The sequence below is a fragment of the Helianthus annuus genome, chromosome 16, assembly GCF_002127325.2.
Source record: "Helianthus annuus cultivar XRQ/B chromosome 16, HanXRQr2.0-SUNRISE, whole genome shotgun sequence".
Taxonomy (NCBI): Eukaryota; Viridiplantae; Streptophyta; class Magnoliopsida; order Asterales; family Asteraceae; genus Helianthus; species Helianthus annuus.
Window position 1 is genome coordinate 135,771,671 of NC_035448.2, and position 23,043 is coordinate 135,794,713.

At 38.7% G+C, this 23,043-nt stretch overlaps 1 long non-coding RNA gene across 1 annotated transcript; it reads right to left on the reverse strand.

Moving 5' to 3' along the window:
• Positions 1-427: 427 nt before the first annotated feature.
• Positions 428-3,311, reverse strand: LOC110917304. Its single transcript, XR_002580468.2, has 3 exons — positions 3,123-3,311; positions 1,375-1,428; positions 428-560 (listed from the first exon to the last, which is right to left on the reverse strand). It is a non-coding gene; the product is annotated as an uncharacterized LOC110917304 (long non-coding RNA).
• Positions 3,312-23,043: the final 19,732 nt, after the last annotated feature.

Genomic DNA, 23,043 nt, shown 5'->3' on the forward strand with positions numbered 1-23,043 from the left:
CCGAGCTTATTTAAACTTGTTTACACGCCGACCTCGAACCTAAAAATAAGCTTATTTAGTAAACGAGCCCGAGCCCGAGCTTTACTTATCGAGCTCGCAAGCCTAAAAAGTCTATTATTTATAAAATTTATATTTAATATACTAATTAATAGATATAAACGAGCCGAGCCCGAGCCGAGCTCGAGCTTGATAAAATACAAACGAGCCGAGCTCGAGCCTGAGCTCTCATAAGTTAATCGAGCTCGAGCTCGAGTGTCACACCCCAAAAACGTCGCAGCGGAATATAAAACGTAGTGGAGACGGAAGTTGGTGCCCATTTATATCTTGTCGATCGATGCATTTAATTGTTGGACATTTTAGTATGTTTTAAATGTAAGTTATTTAAACATTACGTTTTAAGACACGACACAACCATGACATAGTTAAGTTGTTTATGATCCTCATGGATCTTATTACGTTCGTCCCAGAAGTTTTAAAAGTTAGTCCAACATTATTGAGTAACAAAACATGCATCAACAACCACAAGATACGCCATAATTCCCGAAGCCGTACTCAAGTACCTGTAGAACACGTTAAAAATCAAGTGTCAACACAAAGGAAGGTGAGTTCACATATTCACTTACAAACAAATTTTATTCCAAGGAAAAACTTTCTGATTAGGTGTTTATTTGAAAACATCCATAAAATTTTAGAAAGACCATTTTACTTCCTTAATAAAATCCATGCGCCTTCCGTCGTAGTTTCACGAACCCGACAATATTGTTACTACCCAAGTTTTGTATATTAAATTATTGCGTCAACTTTCAGACTCGTATGTTAGCTAGACGATACGAACTATATATTAACCATGCAGGGATAATCAATGCTAGATAATAAACAGAATCAAAATTCGTCACTTGACTTGACACGTGGCGACCAGTCACGACGGGGTTGTCAACCCGATAGATCTGCCAACAATTCCTCGCGTACATTACTTAAATGATTAAACGACATCATGGGCGCAGGGTTCTTTCTCGAAGAACAATATGATGTCTGCCTCACGTACAATATATATATCCTACTAATATGACAATTTAATACACGACGTTATACGAATTCCCCTGTCACTCAAAGGTTGAGACCTAGTCCGGAATTCATCCCCAGTACGTACGGTCTTGTTTCACTTAAGAAATACCGCACATACAATATTCATTCATCAAAACATTTTACTTCGAAACGTATAACTTATCAAATTTCATATATTTTCAGCGAAAATATATATTTTATATTAAAAGGTATGTTTTATTTTGAAAACATTATTAAACCCTTTTAACGACGTGTTCCACCCCCAAAATATATACAAAACAGTAAAAAGAGGGGTTTAGTGACACTCACCTTTGGGTGCGTATTTTTAATAGCGCAATCCCAGAGATTGATTTTCTACACGTCCTAATATAAGAACGATTCTAAATCAATATACATAACACAAAAATCCTAAGTTTCTCCGTTTCTTAGAATTATCACATAACTTTGGAATTTTCTCGAAAAGTTATTATTTTTGATTATGTTGGCACGTTAATATATATATATATATATTATTTTTGATTATGAGTCCATATATATATATTTTTATAATTTTGCGACTTGAACGATTTTATTGGTGACCATTATTGTGTAAATCCGTTAACTCTGCCGTTTATACGCAATATATCTATGATTTGCGCGTCGTAATATATATACATAAACGTTCACATAATTTAATCATCGAAATATGCGAAACCTTGTTAACTTATCTATTTTGTCATTTTTAAAACAAATATACATAAAATATCTTATATGTATCAAATTTCATGCTCGGCAAACAAGTTTCACGTTTAACGCTATTTTTACCATTTCTACCGTACAAAACGCACAAGTATACATGCATAGTCTAAATTTCCCACTATCAAGTTAACACTTAACATATTATCACATTTACATGTTTAAATCACTTAACACATTTTATCACATAAGGTTCACTCAAAATTTGCCCATACCAGTGTTCATCGAAAAATGCGTATTTTCGATTCGGTAATGATTTCGGGCGTCGGAAGTCACGTGTGACCAACCAAACACCAAGTAAACTTAAAATTAGTTAAAATACTTATTTTTAAACTAAAAACATCAGTTTATTTACTGATCTAAATCAGTTTTACAAAAATCACTTGAAAAGCCGATTTTTGACCGTTTTAACGCATAGTTTTGCGTTAAACGTTACTATAATCATCCCAACTCGAAACGACTTGATATTTTAACACAATACATGTTATTTACTGATTAAAATAATGGTTATGATCAGATTAGTGCAGTTTTTGTGTAAGTCACATAAATCATGCGATTTCACGTATTTTACAACACATAATGCACCAAGTACAACATGCAAGACTAGTAAACTTTATGACAAAGTTTTATATCATTAAACACTTCAAAATAATCATATATTAGTGTTTATAATCTGATCAAAAATTATTTTTATCAAATCATATTTAAATCATCATTTCATGCTTTCATATCATCATGCATGTTCATGTATGTGCATCTAATGCACTCATACAACATCATCATCATTACTGATGATCTAATCATACTCAAGAACATATTAAATCCATATTCTTACAAATTATAACCTATATCATCCATCATCACATAATCATTTATACATAATCATTCATACATAATGCAAGTGTTCTTACATTTATGAGTATATAACTAAAAATTACATGCATGCATACACATATACATACACATTCACGAAATTTATATACTCACATGAACTTCCAAAAATTCATTTTTTCATCATACCCCTTTCAAATCATGAAACACTTTTAAAAGCATTCTTTTATGACACTTATGGTTTTTGCATGCATTCTACTATTCAAGTAACATGTTAATCAAGAATTACTCAATCAAAAATCAAAACATAATCACCTACACACACACATACACTCACAGCCACACATGCACACATGTTCATCAATTCTTGTTTCCTTTTAAAACCCAATTGTTTTAGTTTTATGTCTTGTGAAAAACTCAAGAATCAAGAGAAACTTTCCAAGATTTACAACATCACTCAAGAACAAAATTTAGAGAAATGGTTTTTATACCTTCAAAATTCAAGTTGGTTTTGACATGATTTTTGATGTTTGAAAGCTTATTTCACTAAGAAAACACCTTTGGATCATCAAAATAGCTTGGAAACACCTTAGATTTAATGATGTTCTTGCAAGAATCATCAAAATTTCGAAAGTATGGAGGTAAGAAAGGGGGTATTCGGCTGATTTTAGGAGAGAGAGAGTCTTTGAGTGTTTTAAAGACATAATTCTTGAAATGGTGGAAGATATTGGGAGTTTTGAGGAGAGTGTCATCATGCACCTCCATTTAGACCAATAGGAGCATGAGATAGAGAGTGCAAATGGCTTGCATGGCTGCCAACTTTCTCAACACACACACCCCCATATATATATATATACGCATACACATATATATATAGATTAAAACTGGTATTTTACTGGATACCAGGTATTTTATCTAGCGTTTTAATCCCGTTTTACTGTGTTTTAAATTATTTTTAACACTCTATAAAAATAAACTCACCAAAATATTATTGAACAATATTTTGTTTGCCGGAACTGGCTACGTTGCCGGTATTTGGCAGTATGTGCGCTGTGCTGCGCGGTACGCGCTTAAAATCGCATAAATAGGGATTTATGCGTTTTTATTTATTTTTATCATCCTAAAGTAATAAACTCATCAAATTATTATTAAAACGATTATCAGTTGCCTTGACAGGCTGTGTTGACAGTATTTTATCGGTACACGCGCTGCATCGCGCGGTACGCGCTTAAACTCGAAAAATAGAGTTTCTTAGCGTTTTAATTTATTTTTCCTCACGAATAGGATTAAAATTATTATTCAAATCATAACAGACTATTTTTAGGATTTCAACACTGATCGGGTGGTCACCGACGTTCGTTTCGCATGTAAACATCATAATCAGTCAAATACAATCCTGTTACCTATCCACAACACGTGTTACAATTGTACGGTACGGCCTGGAAAGCCGGGTGTCACATCAAGCCTGGCCGAGCTCGGGCTCGGCTCGACTTGTTTGCACCCCATAAGTGAAGCTACGCCTTTATTAAATTTGAGCAGACTCTTGACTTGTTATTTGGATGTCACATTTTGTCTACTAAATATATGTTTAACCCGAGTGTTTTTTTCTTAACTAAAAACTTTGCATGCTTGTAGTCTTCTCTTCAGTCTTATACACTGATTATTATAAGTTGGACGATTATGTTGCCGGTAACTGATTATCATGTTTTTTTTTTTTTTTTTTTTTTTTTTTTTTTTTTTTGATTTGATACATTCTTTTATATACAAAATTACTATTTGTTCTATTTTTTTCTACTCTTGCAATTTTAAATCATAATCAAAGACATATTGTAGCCTATACATATTCTATAGGGGAAATTTTATGTACTGCCTTTATCAGGGGCGGGCCTAGCTTTATAATAGGGGTAGTCTCTGCTAGCCCTTGACGCTCCGGCAGTAGTGTAAATTTTGGAAAATATGACGTGTTTTCGATTTCGTTACCCCTTTTTTTCGAAACGTTGCCCCGCTACCACTAGCCTTTATACTTGAAAATTTACATATTTTATAAACCACAAGTTTTTAATGCATAATGTACGATTCTGTTGGGATCGATAGTGGAGCTCGACCCATTCCTTTGGGCCGAGGTATTTCCAAGCAACTAAAGACCCTTGGCTACCCTAATGGGTTTAATTTAGCCCATTATTTGTTACTTGGAGAAAAATATTTGTAACCCAATATCCCTTAATACATTTGTCACCAAAAAGAAATAAGAAAGAGATCTTGTACGTTGCCCACGAATGTAGTTGCACACCTTAATCAAACCACAGAAAATCCCTTGTTAATCTTTATTGTTCATTACGGGTAAAGTCATTCTATAAAGGCTCCCAAAAATAAAAAGAGTACAAAGACATAATGGATCACAAAATATAACACAATGTCGAAGAAAAAAGACACAATAAGTCACAAAAAAGACACAGTGACACAAATATAGAAAAGACACAATGATGTAAACAAATAGTCTAAAATCTACAAGCTAAACATCTAAAAACAAAAACCTAAAATCTCACATCGTAAAGTTTGATGAAACGGTTCAAATGCCGCTTAAATGAGGTCAATCGAAGTCCGTTTGATACCCTTCTTACGACTTCTTATTTTTAGTAAACTTTGTATTTGATCCTTCGCAGTTACAAGCCGCGTACTCCTTTTCTTCCTTCAACGAGATCAAAAGAATCAACTAAGTTTTGACTTAGTTGTTTCATCAACAAATTAGAAGCCAAGATGTTTAAACTCAGCCACCACCAACCTTTGCACCATTCTTTGGTTTTGCGTTGACCAAGATGAACAAAGTCAACACATATTGATTTCTTTTGTGGTTGCTTTGTTCGATCAAAGTAAACAAATCAAGAACCATCAGGTTAGTTTTCTTAATTGTGTTTACAATTAAATTAGGGTTTGGGGTTGGTTGCATATAATATTGCTCATTATTTGGGTTGTTATCTCGTTGTGTATTGATTCGTTTGACTACTCGTTTGTTACTTGTAAACTTCTCGTAATTACTATCCGTTTTAGTAATAAAATAGAACTACCATCAATTTCTTAAGGCCTGAGACGTTGTATTGTTTTAATAATTGTAACATTAACCGACTCTTTCGAGTTAGCCGCATACACCGCCGGGTCGCTAGCTTGGGAAGGGGGATCCCTTCTGCGGTCAAGGGTACCCTGCATCTACCCTTCTTTTAATACCTAACAAGTGGTATCGGAGCTAGTGTTAACTCTCTCATACGTACCAGGTTGACCAAGTCATGCATTGTGGGCTTTGCTTTAGGTTGTGTTGTTTTCTTTATTTCATTATACCTAATAATGGGTGTAGCAGGGGAAGCTCCCCTACCCCACGTTGTATTTATGTGGAACCATGTCTGTGTTTGTTTTGCATGTTCTAATACGTGGGTTCTGTTCCAGTGGGTTGGAATGGTTATTGTATGGTAAGCCCCCTGATGTGAAACCTGAAGAAGTAGTGATAACTGAGGAAGTCAAAATGAAGCCCATTTTAACCGATAAGTGTAGCAATGGTGATCATGATGTTAAACTAGAGGTTTTTAAGTGTTTAGACACAAAGGTAAGTATTGTAAGCAAACAGGAGAAACCACCTTGGATAAGTCCAATAGAAAAGTTGGTTCATAAGAAAGATAGGGATGAACGGATCAAGAAAGGTCTGTTGAAGTTGTTCCAAGAATGGAAAACCAAGGTCTTAATCTAGAGCTAACACTAGAGAGATCTCCACCTTAGTCTATGCTGATCACTTAAGAGAAAGGGTAGTACAGAATCAACAACTCATCATCAACGATCTAAGGAACATGATTTAGCAAAAACAACAGATTGAAAAACTAAAAGCTGATGCTGAAGTCCATAAAATTGTTACCAAAGATCTGACTAAGTCTTAGTGACTTCAACAAAGGCAGATTACGTCTCAGCAAATCACAGATAGAGGAGTTAAGAAAGTTGATCACTGGTCAGGGATCTGATGTTCAGGGGGAGGGTTCAGGAGTTGACAAAGATCCCGAAGACAAGGATCTTGATAACAATCAAGACGGTGAACAACCAGATCCCAATAATCAGTGGCGGACCTAGAAGAAAATTTTAGGGGTATCCCAATTTTTTTTACCTTGGGTCATCGTGGCTAGTAAAAATGAGCCTTTAAAATTTTCTTTTACTTAAGGTCATCTCTGATAATTCGAGAGCCTTTAGGGGCACTTAACGGCTAGTAAGTGTGTGTATATATAATTAATTAATTGGTTAAAGACCCGTTTGAATAGAAAAATATAAAACATTTAGTAATAAGATTAAGAATATATAGTATGACATAGTGATATAAGATATAAGTAAAATTACGTATTAGTTAGGCATAGATACATGTGAAACTATATTAAAAAGCAAAACTGTTAATCAACATTTCTTAATACATACTTTATAATATAGTGTCACTCGTGAGAGAATGAAAACAATTTAATTATAGGATCCGAATATAATTTTATTTTTACATTTTAAAGCACGTGTTGATTATCGTTTTTTATCAATTGGTGTACCTCACACATGAGAACTTTATCAGATATTTTTATAAAACTTTAAATATTATTTTAAAGTTTTATAGATAATATTTTATTTGAAAAAAAATTATCTTAAACAAAAAAACCAAAACATTATTAATAAAGTAAATCTAATACTTAATAAAATAATAAATTTGCAAACTAACAAAAAGAATAAAAAACACGTAACTCGATTATTTTTAGAGGTATGTTTTTGAAAGATTAAAAAAACATGTTTTAGAAAATACCAAAGAAATAATATTCATTAAAAGAATAAAAAGTAATAGATTTTAAAAAAAGTAAAAAATAGATATTTTAAACATTTATTTTTGCTAAAAGAAAAATTTATATGGAACTTAGACTGCGTTTAAAATAGATGTATGTGTTTTCTTTAAAGAATCAAAAAATGTTTTTAAGGAAAAAAGAAAAGGTTTAGTTGACTTCAAACTTCTACACACTTTTGCTTTTTCATATTTCCACTGTTAATCTTCTCCAATATTTCTTAACCACTACCGCTGCAAGTTTCTTTCAACGGAAAATTTCGTTTTTGCCAACCTGAAAGTTTCATCTCATTTTATCTTTACCTATACTCAAGGATATCCTAACATTTGCACAGGGGTATCCCCAATCAATAAAACGGAGATTAAAGAAAAAAATGCAATTCGCCAAAAAAGTTGAGGGGTATCCCGTGCACCCCTTCACCCACATGTAGATCCGCCCCTGCCAATAATGAATACGTTTGTGATGACACCGAACAGGAGGATGATGATGTAAACAATGTTGTTGATCAGGGCGGAGTTTAGTGGGAATACTCAGGAACTGGTAGTTACAGAAGAGATGGAATTGGAAGACAATACTGAGTAGGCTTCTAGTGCTCCAACAGGTTGGAAATGGTGGTATATGTGCCTCCAACTTAACATATACCCAAGTCAAGTCAGCAAGTTGAGGTTGAGGATGTCATTCTCTGAATAGGGCGCTAATGAAGTTGTGTTTGAAGGGTCTTCTAAAAGAACGGATGTTGCGTCACACGGTGGATTGGTTCTTAATATCAATGAAACTGCTGAAGGTGTCAAAGAACCAGAAATCCAGTGCACCTGAAAGCTCTTCGACACCATCATGGTTCAAATAGTTGATTGTTCATCCAATTGTTAAAGCCTCATATGAGAACAAAGGGGTTTCAAGGTCGAATGGGAGAATCATTAGCTAGAAATATGATTAGGTATTCAGATGTTTTGTTATTAAAAGGATCGATGGGTTACAATACTTTCGAGGTTTAGGTTTGGCCAACTTTAATAGTTTGTGTGGCCTGTGAATTACATTCTTTGGCTCAGAAACCTATGACCAACCAAGATAATCAAAATGTTGGTGATGTGCATAATATGGTCTACTAAATTTAACCTGACTTTGACACTCTAGTTTTAACCTAGACTTTCCTAATGCGAGACCACTAGACAAACAAATGTACCTATTGACAATAGTACAACGTAATGAAGTTTGGATATCGAATCCACGAGACACTAGCGATGCTAAACTAGACTCTGACTCAACTAATTACTGGATTATTTGAGTTTGAGTTTGAAGTGGATCTAATTATCTAATAACTTGATTTAAACTGATAAATCTAACAAGACTAAGACGAACGCAAAGGCAACTAGCAAGTGAGGCGTAACCAATGATGATGAACAAACCACCCTAGTAAAAATCCTTAATGACATGCAAGACTTCTAGACTTGAAAGTCTATCATGTTCTAGTTTTAGACAGACTAACCTCTCGTTAAAGATGATGAATTCTATAGTGATTAGACAACTAAGAATGTGATCCATACTAAAAAAACCTAAAAACCGATCTTTGAAGTGTAATCAGAATGTGAATGAAGTGCTAGATGGAAACAAGTCTAATTAAAGATCCCGAATCCCATAGCTATTAGAATTGAAAAAGAAACACTTTAACAAACTTCAAGATGTGAAGCTAGTTCGAAGATGATAAACCGAAAACCTAGGACTCACTAGACGTGAATAGAAGAACCCCGAATTATCGAGTATTCAACACCATAAACAATGAATACACAAACCTTAGCAATCCTAAATAATATCTCTAATCAATGTAATTAAATGCACACATAAGTGTACTGATTTTAATTGATTAATTAACTTATTATATCTCTAATGATAGGGTTAGTACGAAAACTAGCCGATAAACGAACAAACAATTGATTTTAACATGCCTATGGTGAATCTCTTCTTTATAAACACCTCAATAATTACAACAAATCAAATAATCACGGCAATAACTCAGAACTATTTTAAATCAAACACAAACTTGATAAAAAAGTCAAACTGAAAGTCAAAACATAGTTAAAAGATCATCAAACCTAGGAAGCTTTAGCAAATTAGCCTCTTGTAGCTTTAAATGAATCATGCGACTATAGCTTTCAATGAATTCACTTGTGCTTGTAAGACTAATACTAAACGGTGTAGATTGGAATCATGTAATGTGGAAGCGGGGATCTTAGACTTTACGATATAATGGTTGATGAGGGTAAAACGAAGATCGAGAATTTTGACAGACGAAACTTTGGATGGCGCAAAATGAAATTCACTTTATTGTTGATAAAGAAGGATTTAGATTCGGCTTTAGAACACCTACCCGAGAAGATTACACTAAAGTGGCTAGATATTGATAGAAAAGCTAAGTCAACCATAAGGCTTACTATGTCTATCAACTTTGCGTACAACATCCTAGAAGAAACCACAACAAGTGAAATCATGGAGGCATTATCGAATACGTACGAGATGCCATCAGCTGCAAACAAGGTGTTTCTGATTCAGGAGTTAGTAAACACACACAGGGAGATTCTGTTACCGCTCACATTAATACCTTCAGTTCTCATCTAACACATTTGTCATTAGTGAACTTCAAGCTTGATTATGAATTGCATGGTTGCCTATTTTGATCTTCATTGCCTAACAACCAGTAAGGAACTATCAATGTAGTCACCAGTTCAGTTGGATTAGATGTTTTTACTTTCATAAACATTCGTGACTTGATTCTAAATGAGGATTCTAGATGGATTACTGGAGAATTGTCTAGCGCTTTGCAAAGTGCTGAAGGAAGATGACATATCAACATTCGAGGAGGAAACATGGGCGGTCAAAGTCAAAACGTAGAAGCAAGTCTAGACCACAAAAAGATATCACTTGTTGAAATTTCCAAGAAAAAGGGGTATTTCGGAAGTCAACGCACAAAACCTCAAGTACCCAAAAAAAGTTAATGCTATCATAACAACTTCAGATGATGAAGCTAGATTATCATGTCTATTATGTCTTATTCGTTGGAGGTCAGTTAGAACATATGTTTTAACTTTCAACAAAGTTCGTGACTTTGTTGATAGTTAAAGCATCTGATCCAACTGAATTAGCGATTGCCTGCCCAGCTGTCAGGTAATAAAGATAAAAGTAGGCTAGCTTGCAGTTCATCATAAAGCTTGAAGTTCACTGATGACAAACATATCAGATAAGAATTGAAGGTTATAATGTGAATGGTAAGGGAGTCTCCCTCTTCATGCATCAGTTTACTAGCTCCCAAATTAGAAACACCTTGTTTGCAGCTGATGACTTCTTCCACAATGCCTCCAAGATTCCACGTGTTGTGGTTTCTTCAAGGATGTTGTACGCAACATTCATAGACAGAGCAAGCCTAATCATTTACTTAGCCTTTTTGTCAATAGCTAGCCACTATGGTGTAATCTTTTTGGATGTTATTTCAAAAGCCAAATCCAAATCCTTCTATATTGGCAGATCTGTGATTTACATTTTCCTCCATCCAAGGTTTTGTCCATAAAACTTCTCGATCTTCGTTTTAACCCTCGTCAAACATAATACCGTAGACTAAAGGAATGATGGCCAACACTAGCTTTGATACCACTTATTAGGTATCAAGTAGCGCAACAAAACCATACAAATGTGCACACACGATATCACGCAGTACATAATATAAATAATATCGATAATCACGACACAACAAGTTTACGAGATTCGGTCCTAGTGAGGAACCTACGACCACAAGCTGCATTTAGGTTATTTTATGAAGCTTAGAACCCCAAAGAATTAGAATGCAAGACGAAGAATATATAGAGAACAAACTAGGTTAGACGCCTTAAAAATGGTAAACCGAGTCTTCCACCCAAACCAAAATAGGCCCAAAGGCCTTTACAACCCAATAAATTCCATAGTTGATACCAACACTAGCACATAATGCAAAAATAACATATATGGTCCCTAAATGTTACATGGTGGCAGCCACATGACCTTCCAATATGGAGGTCATGGTTCGAGTCTCGCCTAGAACAAAAATTCTTTGGGTTGAGCTGAGGGTTTTCCCACAATGGGCCTTCGGGTAGTCCGTTTCCTCTGGAATGGTTGCAGGTTGGGTCACTAGCGCTAGGGATGAGCTCGGTATCGGACCGGTACTGAAAGTACCGGTCCTGAAAAACAGCAACAATGGATACCGGTACCTAAAATAATTGGTACTGTACTTACCGAAGGTAAACCAAGTAAATACCGGTACCGAACCGAACCAGTCCCGAAAAACGAAAATAATGGATACCGGTACCGAAAATAATTGGTACGGTACGTGTAACACCTCGAAATTTTGCGTTCAATGATGTATTGACACGTGTCATAAGTTTACACGTGTCATAAAACACTAAATAAAGGACTAAAGTTGACAAGCATTGGAAGTATGTAAATTCGCGGGTTTAAAAATGTCAACGAGGGATAAATATACTGTACAGTAACCCTAAATGATGCTCGTACCTTCACACGAATGAATCATGGATCGTACGGAACGGATTGTGGAAGAAAGTGAGGAATTACAAACTACAGGGGCCAAATGTGTCAACATGTTTAAGTTATATCTCTGAGTGACCTTTGGGCATACCCGAGGCTTTGTAATGGTAAATTATACTCACTAGAACGCGCGATATAAATTTCGCGAAGTTCCGATTCAAAACGAGAAAGTTATGATCGAATTCGTTAATAAGGGTTAAAAGCGTCAAACTTTGAAAGTTAAGGCATTTCGGGTAATAATAAATTAACCAAGGGTTAATAAGTTGGGTAAAGGTTCCGAGGCCCTTATTCATAAATAATCGAGGCCCAAATCGCAAAGTTACCCCTTCGAAACCAAAAGGCCAGGGCAATAATTACAAAAGATTTGAAAATCTTGGAAAATTGGTCTCAGGCGGGCCGCGTTAGTGATCCAAGCAATCTTATGCGGGCCGCATGGTCAGTAGAAGATATGGGCGTGTCAGACAGATTCAGGCGACCCGCGTAAAGGTAGCCTGATTCTTAACGCGGGCCGCGTCAGACCGCCAGATGCAGAAAATGCGGACAGGTTCACTGTTTGCTGTTTTAACCGACTTAGAGTGCCATTATGAGAGCATGGGCGCCCCCTAAACGACCCCTAGCACTCAGGGACACTTGGTGATCATCCAAGAACACTTGTAGCCTTAGTTGTCAATGATCTAAGGTGTGAAATTTGCTATAAAAGGCCATCTAGTGCACCATTGTTCATCACACCTTCAAACAACTATTCTGATCATTCCTGGAGCTCAAGTGCCTTCTTTGCTCATCCCTGGTCGTGCATAGGACTCTTGTAAGTATGCTCCACCCTTCTTAGCTCATTTTACGCATAGTTATAGTTTAAAAGTCAATCCGTCGTAATTAACGATTGACTTGATGATAAATCACAAATGGTCCAGTGGTTTGTCGAATCAAAGGTAGTTATATGTTGGTAATCATGTGGGCTTTAAACCCTTAAAAGGGCACCCTCTGATTCCCACTCTAACTAGTCCAAACATCGAGTCAAACTTGCTTAGAAAAAGTCAACATGATGCTATTTTGCGATTTTATGCATAATCAGTAATGTAGATAGCGTGTAACCTGTTTTAACACTCATATAACATGATAATAAGTATATTAACTAGTCTAAGCTTGTTTGATCCGACCATTTACTGTTTAGACCCGGTTCGGAACCGAAAGTCGCAAAACTTTGACTTTTGCTTTGACTTCAGTTCTGACCCGTTATGGTATGAGTTAGATATGCCTTAGGACTCTCTTAGGACCAGGTTACATGATGGTATAACCCTCTGTGACCGGTTCGTGGTTTGTCCGAGTCTTTAGCACATTTCCGTTAAAAGCTTAAAAGTTGACCGTAATGCCCTTTTTACTTTAAAAAGGAGAATTTTGGACACATGAAAGGACAATAACCTTAGTTACTGATTTCTAAGCATGTCCCCAAAATTTCACGTTAATCCGAGGTCTAGAATGGGAGTTATGCTAATTAGCGCAATTACGGAAACTTTAGTAATTAAACGGCGCAATTAGCATAAAGCCTACCTAAACCTAAATTTCGACACCAAACCTTTTACACACTGATGTAAAATAATATCTTGAGATTTTTAAAGATTTTTAATCGTTTTTAGCCTGCTCATAACCTGCGGTTATGGCATCGGTTCGGTAAATACCGAATATACCCTTTTTGGACATAACTTGAGTTCTATAAGGTATTTTGACCCGATTCCAGTTTCTACTGATTTTAAATAATAAATAGAGTATTTTGGACTTTATAAACTGTTCGGAAAACTCAGATTTCCTGTAGAACTCAGAAACCTCTTTTATAATCTTTAAATTGACCGAAATACCCTTACGGGGCATTTATTGTATTTAAACTCATTACGGGCACTATGGAAGGTATCCTACTGATACCACAACCTCTTTAGAGCATATTAACTTAGGAAACCTGTGTAGGACTCTCGCGGTTACCCGTTACACCTTTTGCGCGCACGGTTCGGTTTATGTAACTAGTTTACATAAACTAGCCGAAACGGGTCAAACCTTATCGTTTTCACTTCAAAATCCAGAGTGTGATTATTATACCCATACAAAACAGGTCTTCAAACTTGTTGGGTTCAAACCACATTCCATTCCCGGTTTTCACCTTTCACGCGACTAAACCATATATATCCTTTGAAACTGACCGGTCTAAGCTAAGGCTAAATTAAAGACCCGTCATGATTCTAATAGGTTGTTTAAACCTTCGTTCCAGAACAGGAGACCAGTAAAAGAAACTTGCATTTGTTTATTAAGGATATTACTTGCTCAGGTAAATACTTTTAACTTATTTTCCGTTATACGGGCTTGGGTTACGGTATTTAAAATACCGCTTGGTCGGGCAATTGACCCCAAATCATTAGTAGTCGGGTGATTCAAAGTGACCCGTTTAAAAATTGGTTTTGTTGGCTTTACGCCTTTGGGAGCTTAATGACCATGTCCCGGATATCCTTGGTATCATTTTACGAAATGGCCACGACCCCGACACGCGGGTGTAGGCGTACACCCGGCAATGTGTCTATATTAATTAAAGGTATAACCGTTGGTTTTCCCGCCACGGCTTTATGCCTTGTGGCGTGTCTATTAACCTTAAACCCGGCACGACCCGGGCGACCGAACGCATAGTGAACATGTAATTCTTTTACAAGATTTAATTATAAATTTTCCCAAGTTATAAAGAGTTTGTGCGATGTGCATTCAAATCAATTTTATTAAACATTTTACAAAAGTGTCGGTTGAATGTATTTACCAGTGTAAACTGACGTATTTTCCCCAAAAAGATTAATGCAGGTTCTACACGTAATAGGCTGGCCACTCCTTAGCATCGTTAGAGTCTCGCAAGCTTGGGATGCCAATATCTGTTGAACAATTATTTTTCTATCTTATTTTGATCCCCTGTGGATTATATTTCGACGATTGTGATACTTGGATATTACATTCAGTAGTTGAAATATATTTATCTTTATGCTTCCGCTGTGCATTTATATATTGTGTGGTTTGACTATATTATTGCCAACTACGTCACGGTAATCCCCCACCGGGCCCACCGGTGATACACGTGGAAATCGGGGTGTGACAGGTTGGTATCAGAGCCAACGTTGAGTGAATTAAACACTATCCTTATGTGTTTAATCTCAATGACACAATTGCACATACTTGAGTCTAGACAAGAACATAGGACAAATTCGAATTGTTATTCCAGTTTGTCTTTTATTGTTTATTGTGATTTAAAGAATTGTTAAGCAGGAATATGCCACCAGCTATTAGAAGAGGAGGAAGAGGCAAAGGGCCGATCACTACTCATAATGATCACGAGGCCGGACCTTCAAACATGCGAGCTCCTTCCAGCACAAGGAGTGAAGAACCTCAGAGGCGTAGAAGAAACCTCTTTGAGCCTGCAAGACGGTCTACCTCACACAGTTCGACACCTTCATACCGTCACTCTTTTGGACCAGATTCGGAGAACGATCCCAGTAACCCTCAACCTTCGTTTATACCTCTCCAGCGATCTGCATCGCACCGTTCCTATGGCGATCCTACTCCTTTCTTCCAAGGCCAGTTCAACCCGGCTGATTATGTCCAAGAACCAATAGGTTATAACCCTTTAGGACCCGAAGACCATTTCTCCGAAGATAATGCGGTAGATATGGACGAGGACACGGATCCCATAGAACCTGCACGAGGTACTCCCAACCATCCTATCGAGATCTCTGATGGGTCATCCTTCCATGGAACACCCTATCAGGGTCCCGACAGTTACCAGGCGAGGTTTAACCAGTGTGATTGGTACTTCACACCTTCTCACCACTTCTCACCTCATGAGCAGCAGCAGCAACAGGATCCCTCCGAGGATTCGCGTTTCGTGGCAGTTACGTCACCGCCTCCACCGCCACCAGTTCAGCAAGCACCTCCAGATCCGCCAAGGCGTAGGAGATGAGGCGCGCGGATGTCCACCCGAGGAGGGGAATTCCACTTTAGCACCCCTCGCCACTCGAGTGCAAGTCACTTTCCGCCAGTGCCTGAAGAACCACAGTTAGGGGAACCTTCTGGTCACCCTGCAGAGGTGAATTCTGCACCAGTTGCACCACCTCAGCCACCATTCGGCTATGACAATCCGATACCAGCATACGCTGGTTCCACCGCGTACAACCCGTTTGAGCAGCCGACTCACACACACTACAACTATAATTATGATGCCGACCCATACGTGGTAGCGGCTAATTATAATGCCCTCCATCCCGACAGACCTTATGGGGATCCTTGGGGATTAGGATACGCAGCTCATGGGTATCCAGCACCCCCTAGACCTCCGGTTTAGCAGCCGTCGCAGCAGCCACGTTTTTCTCCACCGGAGCAAGAAGAAATCCTCCACCGTCTAAACCGAGTGGAACGAGACTTTGAGCAACTGGTGCGACGGAAGAAACGAGATCATTAGTCTCTTTATGTACTATAGTATTTACTATTATAATCAAGTCCTTGCGAGGACATTTGTTTTGAGTATTTTAGTCCCTACGAGGACATTTATCGTGTTTAGTCCCTGCGTGGACAATTGCCTTTCAGTCCCTGCGTGGACTTATCTTTTTGTCCCTGTGCGGACATCTATCCTTGTATTGGTCCCTGCGTGGACTTGTTTTCTGTAAACCTCTGCGTAGGTAATTGTCTATTAAAAAGTCCCGTTTAGGGCAGTGTGTAAGCATTATTATGATTAATGGAATGTTAAGTTTATAAATTTCATTTTTGTCATTTTAATACATTATTATATGGAATAAATCAAAAATCATTCCTTTTAAATTAATCTGCTTAAATAAAGAATCTTAATGGTGATACCTAGCCTGGTGTCATTATAAGACCCGACCGAGATGGTAAGACCCGATTAAAAGGTTCAGATTCCTGTTAACCTCTGTAAACATGTTAACGTTCTTGGTAGATGTGATTCGTTAAAATCGCACGCGCCATTCTTATATAAGAATCCTTCAAAGGATTCCAAACCCAAATTAATGATTTGTAAATCAAGGGTTAAATCGTCAATAGAGATGATCAATTATCAAACATCCATTAGTGATGAAGTGCCTACGGGCCATGCTTATTGTCATATAAGACAAAAGGCAGTTGTAGTTTATGACTCCCTGTCAGAAAAGGTAAAAGAACTATAGTTCAAACCTTCATGCCTTGATTCTCTGTAATCCCGGCTTATATTATAAAAACGTCCTTGTGACTGGGCTTTTGTGCCACTAACAATATTATTTGTAAATAGGATAAGCTATATCCAAATCCTAAATAAAAGTGAGTAACAAATTAACCAAATATGGTCTATGTTTACCATGGTTAACGAAATTGCCATAAAAGACAATTCCAAAATAAACTCCTAAATAAAACTTTGTCATTATCTTCTGTAGCAGATCCAAGTTGCAATGGCTGACCCAAGCAGAGTTAATAGTCAATCAAAGGAAGATGACAACGATAACGCCCAAATTCATATAACGGGCGCTGAATTGAAAGCTTTGGTAGACAACGCTGTGAAGACGGCCTTAGATCGTCAATACGAAAAGTACAGCGAGTCTCGAAGCAGGACCTTATCTACACCACACTCAAAGCCAAAAACCCACTCTAAATCTCACAACAAACCACCCTCGACCCCGTCTAAGCCTAAGAAGGATGACGATCGGCACTCATCAAATGAGAATAGTGTCCATCCTAAGAAAAAGGTGGTCGATGACGTACCTCGCGCCAGGGGTTGCACGTATAAGTATTTCGTTTCTTGCAAACCCCGAGATTTTACTGGGGAAAAAGGCGCGGTGGATTGTATGACCTGGTTAGACGAAATGGACACAGTTGTGGACATTAGTGGTTGTGCTGAGAGAGACGTGGTGAAGTTTGTATCACAGTCGTTCAAGGGTGAAGCCCTAGCGTGGTGGAGATCTTTGGTTCAGGCCTCAGGGAAGGCTGTTTTGTATAGCATGACATGGGAGGAATTTATCGCTCTCATTAAGGAAAATTACTGCCCTCAGCACGAGGTTGAAAAGATCGAGTCTGATTTCCTATCGCTGGTCATGAAGAACCTGGACTGCCAGGCTTATCTCACGAGTTTCAACACTCTGTCGAGATTGGTTCCGTACCTAGTAACACCGGAACCCAAACGGATCGCGCGCTTCATTGGGGGTTTGGCCTAAGAAATAAAAGCTAGCGTGAAGGCTTCTAGGCCTGCTACCTTCAGATCCGTGGCAGATATATCTCTGTCTCTCACACTAGATGCAGTGAGACAGAGATCTCTGAGAAATGCCGACAGTGAGAAGAGGAAGCGTGAAGACGATGATTCACGAAGATCCAGCAAGAAGCATCGGGGCAATCGTGACCACAAGAAGGGGTCAGAGAACAAAAAGAGTGAACGACAGTCGGGCGATAAGCCCATGTGCAAGGTCTGTCAGAAGCACCATTTCGGAAGGTGCAAGTTTGAAAAGAAATCCCAGCCGAAGGCCTGTGGGATATGCAAGTCCTCTGAGCATAGGACTCTTGAGTGCAAGAAACTCAAGGATGCAACTTGCTATAGTTGCAATGAGAAAGGGCACATCAAGACTAACTGCCCGAAGATAGCGAAGGAGACTGATGAAGGGAAAAAGACCAATGCGAGGGTCTTTCAGATGGATGTTAAAGAGGCTATCCAGAACGACAACGTCATAACCGGTACGTTTCTTATCAACGATGTATTCGCAAGAGTATTGTTTGATTCTGGAGCAGATAAATCCTTTGTGGATGATAACTTCTGTGAATTATTAAAATTGCCTGTTAAAGCCTTGAATGTGAAATATGAAGTAGAACTAGCTGACGGGACTATGGGAACAGTCTCAACTGTTTTAGATGGATGTGTTATATCCATTAGGAATCACTCATTTCCTTTATCCCTGTTGCCCTTTAAATTAGCTGGTTTCGACGTAGTATTGGGTATGGATTGGTTATCGCATAACCAAGCCCAAATTGTGTGCAACCAGAAGCAAGTGGTAATCAAGACTCCGTCTGGAGAACCACTTACCATCCAAGGAGATACTCGACATGGATTGCCTGCACATGTATCTATGCTAAAGGCATCCAGATGTTTGAAGAAAGGATGTGTCATTTATATGGCACAGGTGACTATCGGTAAGGAGAAACCCAGAATTGAAGACATTCCAGTCATCTCTGATTATCCTGAAGTTTTCCAGGAAGAACTGCCTGGTTTGCCACCAGACAGACAAGTGGAATTCAGTATTGACATCATTCCAGGAGCCGCGCCTATTGCAAGAGCACCTTATAGATTGGCACCCACGGAAATGAAAGAATTGAGGACGCAGCTAGATGATCTGCTAGCCAAGGGTTTTGTTAGACCCAGTTCATCTCCTTGGGGAGCACCAATCCTGTTCGTCAAAAAGAAAGATGGTTCTATGCGCCTATGCATCGACTACCGCGAGCTGAATAAAGTTACAATCAAGAATAGGTATCCTTTGCCCAGGATCGACGATCTGTTCGATCAGTTGCAAGGAGCGAGTTACTTTTCCAAGATTGACCTGGGGTCAGGGTACCATCAATTGAAGGTCAAGGATGAAGATGTGCACAAAACTGCATTTAGGACTCGTTATGGTCATTTCGAGTTCCTAGTGATGCCTTTTGGGCTTACCAATGCACCTGCCGCATTCATGGATCTCATGAATCGCGCTTGCAAGCCTTATTTGGATAAATTTGTCATTGTCTTCATCCATGACATCCTTATCTTCTCGAAGAGCCAAGCTGACCACGAAAAGCACCTTAGATGTATTCTCAAATTGCTACATCAAGAAAAGCTTTATGCCAAATTCTCTAAATGTGAATTTTGGCTACGAGAAGTCCAGTTCCTCGGGCATGTAGTCAGTGAGCGTGGTATCCAAGTGGATCCCGCCAAAGTTGAAGCCGTCATGAACTGGCAGGAGCCGAAGACACCTACAGAGATTCGCAGCTTCCTAGGTCTAGCAGGATACTACAGACGCTTCATCGAAAACTTTTCAAGAGTTGCTGCACCCCTAACTTCCTTGACTAGGAAGAGTATAAAGTTCAATTGGGGCCCTAAGCAGCAAGAAGCTTTTGATATCCTCAAACAAAAGCTGAGCAATGCTCCAGTGTTGACATTGCCAGACGGAATGGAAGAATTTGTTGTTTATTGTGATGCATCGCACACCAGTATAGGTTGTGTGTTTATGCAGAGGGGCAAGGTGATTGCAAATGTATCACGACAATTAAAGGTGCATGAGAAGAATTACACCACCCACGACTTGGAGTTGGGTGCCGTTGTATTTGCACTAAAGCTATGGCATTAAATTTGTGATCTATTCTGATCACAAAAGCCTCCATAACCTGTTCAATCAGAAAGATTTGAATATGAGGCAGCGACGTTGGATGGAAACTCTGAACGACTATGACTGTGAAATAAGATACCATCCAGGTAAGGCCAACGTAGTCGCAGATGCCTTGAGCAGGAAAGAAAGAGTGAAACCAATAAGGATCAATGCCAAGAGCATTGAAATCAAGAACAGTCTGAATGAACGATTGTTAGCTGCACAGAAAGAAGCTGTGTTAGAAGCTAACTATCCAAACGAAAAGCTAGGGGTAACTGAGGAGCAGTTATCCTATGGCAAAGATGGAATTCTGAGATTGAATGGAAGGATATGGGTTCCTGTTTATGGAGGTCTTCGTGACATTATCCTCCAGGAAGCCCACAGTTCCCGATATTCCGTTCACCCTGGTGCTGATAAAATGTACCAGGACTTGAAGGCAAACTTTTGGTGGATAGGCTTGAAGAAGTCTATAGCCACCTACGTAGCAAAGTGCTTGACTTGTGCGCAAGTGAAAGCTGAACACCAAAAGCCGTCGGGCTTGCTACAACAGCCTGAGCTTCCCGAGTGGAAATGGGAAATGGTGACGATGGATTTCATCACCAAGTTGCCAAAGACAAAGAAGGGAAACGATACAATATGGGTAATAGTTGATAGACTGACTAAGTCAACACATTTCCTACCCATAAAGGAGACTCATAGCTCCGATATGCTAGCCCAGTTGTTTGTAGATAAGATTGTAGCCCTTCATGGCGTGCCTGTGTCTATCATCTCTGATAGAGATACCAGGTATACATCACACTTTTGGAAGAGTTTCCAACAATCTCTGGGCACGCAGCTAAACTTCAGTACGGCTTACCACCCTCAGACGGATGGACAGAGTGAGCGTACAATCCAAACATTAGAAGACATGCTCCGTGCATGTGCGATCGACTTAGGTGGTAGCTGGGATAACCACCTACCATTGGTCGAATTCTCCTATAACAACAGCTACCATACAAGCATTAAGGCTGCACCTTTTGAAGCTCTATATGGTAGAAAATGTAGAACGCCCGTTTGCTGGGCAGAAGTTGGAGATGTCCAGATGACAGGACCTGATATAATATTTGAAACAACGGACAAGATTGTCCAAATTCGTGATCGATTGAAGGCTGCCCGGGACAGGCAGAAGAGCTACGCAGATTTGAAGCGTAAGCCTTTCAATTTCGAAGTAGGCGATAAGGTTTTGCTTAAGGTATCACCCTGGAAGGGGGTGATGCGATTCGGTAAGAAAGGCAAGTTAAGCCCGAGATATATTGGACCTTTCGAGGTAATCGAACGTGTCGGATCGGTTGCCAACAAATTAAACTTACCGGAAGAGCTTAGTGTATCCACAATGTGTTCCACATCTGTAACCTGAAGAAGTGTTTCGCTGACGAATCACTGGTTATACCGCATACAGATGTACACATTGACGAGAGCTTAAAGTTCGTTGAAGTATATACCAATTGTGAAGGTGAAATGGGATTCCCGTAGAGGTCCCGAGTACACGTGGGAGGTAGAGTCCACGATGAAGGAGAAGTACCCTCATTTATTTCAATAAATCTCGAGGTCGAGATTTCTTTTAAGGGGGTGAGGATGTAACACCTCGAAATTTTGCGTCCAATGATGTATTGACACGTGTCATAAGTTTACACGTGGCATAAAACACTAAATAAAGGACTAAAGTTGACAAGCATTGGAAGTATGTAAATTTGAGGGTTTAAAAATGTCAACAAGGGATAAATATACTGTACAGTAACCCTAAATGATGCTCGTACCTTCACACGAATGAATCATGGATCGTACGGAACGGATTGTGGAAGAAAGTGAGGAATTACAAACTACAGGGGCCAAATGTGTCAACATGTTTAAGTTATATCTCTGAGTGACCTTTGGGCATACCCGAGGCTTTGTAATGGTAAATTATACTCACTAGAACGCGCGATATAAATTTCGCGAAGTTCCGATTCAAAACGAGAAAGTTATGATCGAATTCGTTAATAAGGGTTAAAAGCGTCAAACTTTGAAAGTTAAGGCATTTCGGGTAATAATAAATTAACCAAGGGTTAATAAGTTGGGTAAAGGTTCCGAGGCCCTTATTCATAAATAATCGAGGCCCAAATCGCAAAGTTACCCCTTCGAAACCAAAAGGCCAGGGCAATAATTACAAAAGATTTGAAAATCTTGGAAAATTGGTCTCAGGCGGGCCGCGTTAGTGATCCAAGCAATCTTATGCGGGCCGCATGGTCAGTAGAAGATATGGGCGTGTCAGACAGATTCAGGCGACCCGCGTAAAGGTAGCCTGATCCTTAACGCGGGCCGCGTCAGACCGCCAGATGCAGAAAATGCGGACAGGTTCACTGTTTGCTGTTTTAACCGACTTAGAGTGCCATTATGAGAGCATGGGCGCCCCCTAAACGACCCCTAGCACTCAGGGACACTTGGTGATCATCCAAGAACACTTGTAGCCTTAGTTGTCAATGATCTAAGGTGTGAAATTTGCTATAAAAGGCCATCTAGTGCACCATTGTTCATCACACCTTCAAACAACTATTCTGATCATTCCTGGAGCTCAAGTGCCTTCTTTGCTCATCCCTGGTCAT